This window comes from Cicer arietinum, chromosome 3 (assembly GCF_000331145.2).
Source record: "Cicer arietinum cultivar CDC Frontier isolate Library 1 chromosome 3, Cicar.CDCFrontier_v2.0, whole genome shotgun sequence".
NCBI lineage: Eukaryota > Viridiplantae > Streptophyta > Magnoliopsida > Fabales > Fabaceae > Cicer > Cicer arietinum.
In genome coordinates, this window is record NC_021162.2 from 33503837 (window position 1) to 33505878 (window position 2042).

General features: G+C 33.6%; 1 long non-coding RNA gene across 2 annotated transcripts; it reads left to right on the plus strand.

Annotated features, from left to right (window-relative positions):
- The first annotated feature begins 670 nt into the window (after nt 1-670).
- LOC101502946 (uncharacterized) lies at nt 671-2022 on the plus strand. Of its 2 annotated transcripts, XR_003470167.2 has the most exons (4): nt 671-765; nt 1200-1511; nt 1626-1717; nt 1807-2022. It is a non-coding gene; the product is annotated as an uncharacterized lncRNA (long non-coding RNA). The 2 variants fall into 2 exon arrangements; XR_012162459.1 differs by having other exon boundaries at nt 1200-1717.
- Nucleotides 2023-2042: the final 20 nt, after the last annotated feature.

Sequence of the window (2042 nt, forward strand, 5' to 3'; positions counted from 1 at the left end):
AGATGCTGTATTCGAATACAACAATGCTGTTTTGTTAAAAACTTCATTTTTCAACCTTGTTTATGCATGTTTGGCATATGGAAACCCTTTTAAGGTGCATGCTTAGTTGAAAGGTTATTTTGTGCATTTAAAACTTAAATGTTATGTGTTATGTGTTATCTGTTAATTTCGGTTGGTGACCCTTTACAACTATTGTGGAAATCTGGGCTTTGCCCTCAGATGAGAGCCAGGACGATCCTACTGGTTCGTACCCTACGGATGGGAATGCTTGACTGGAGCTACGTGAGGAGGATCTCACGGGGCGCGTGGAGATCACTCAGGGTGTATAGTTTTTTTTTGGTAGGATGATCAGATTAGGTTGATGTATAGGGACTATACGTCCTTCTTTTTGGGTTGGAGTATTTTAATTTGGAAAACTGTATTGATACTAATATTGTCAGTTTGACATCTTATTTGAATGGGTTCCATGTACCATTTGTATTTGTGTAAATGCTTTGGAATTATATTTGGAGAAACTTTTCCGCTGCTTGTAAATTCTGTTGACTTATTTGTCGTTGTGTTACGACTTAAATGTTTATCCAAAAGTATTTTCTTCTTTATTCCTTTGTTTTTATGAATCTCTTTAAATAAAAATATACCCTCGCTTTGAAAAACGGGGTGTTACACTATTCATCTATGTGTCTTCTAGTTTATTTCATTATCATTTTCAACTTTCTCATTATTCCGGCAATTTCAGTTTTATCGCATACCCCCAATTTTGTTCTGGTAAGCAAAGTTGAAATCTTTACCTTGTTTTTCGCAACCCAAATTTTTAAATTTTTTTTAATTTGTTATTAAAATAATTTGTATATAGTTTTGGATTTTAAATTAGGAGATTGTTATTCAGATTCTTGCTAGGTTACCAGTGAAATCCCTTTTTAGGATCAAAACTGTGTGTAAATTGTGGTATAGGTTGAGTTTCGATAATTATTTCATTCAATTATACAATGATATTTCTAGGAAGAACCTGAGATTACAGATTCGTTATTAGAGTCCAAATCTAGCTGAATATGTCTTAATAATTTAAGGGGTGTCTTTCAATTTTCGCTCAATTTCTTGAATGATCGAGTTAAGGTTCGAGCGTCTTGTAATAGATTGTTGTATGTTTTCTTGGAAACTCATAAACAGGTGAGTATGTTTTCTTGGTAACTCATAAACAGGTTTTGGTGTATCAACACAAGAGCCAAGTTTGGAAAGAAATGTACTTTATGTAGTATAGCTCAATACTTCCATTGTGGTTTTCGGCACCTGTGTATCCAGCACAATGTTCTCGTGTAACTGATGTACGACGATTACAGTAGATAATAACTTTTGTACATCTATTTCTAGATGCAGGTAATGTAAATTCACTTAGTAATTGTTATTTGCTGAAAATAATCATGTTTCTGTTATAGTATCTATTTTGAAATATTGATGTTGGCTTTTCCATGGAAATATGTTTATAATGCGGAGAATGTTCTCTTGTAACTGAGGTGTGGTTTCATTAAATATTTACTCTTATATATTTGTAATTGTATTTTGCAATTAACCATAGTTTACTAATATGCTAGTGCGAAAAAGTTTTAATTTTAGTTTATCTTCAATAGGTGAAATTGGTAATCAGACTGATTATATCAACATGGACCATCCCACATCTTCTCAGGCTCTAAGATGTTCATATCAGAATGCTGAAGAATTTGTAACCTCACTTGAACTCAATTCTTTTATACCTTTTTTCTTTTATGGTGCAGAGGCATTCAAAGATCACACCACATATTTTTAATACAGGTGCTCTTTTGAAGCATGCAAGGCCAAAGCAAGATAGTTGGTTCATTTTGGATATCAATGTCTTGGATGGTACAATGATGGCTCCATCTACCCCATTCACAAAGATTTGGCGAATGTGTAACAATGGCATTTTAGTGTGGCCCAAGGGAACTCAACTTGTTTGGATTGGTGGTTATAAATTAAGTGATGTGCTTTCTGTTGACTTAGAGGTTTGCTAATTACTCATGCTATTTCTG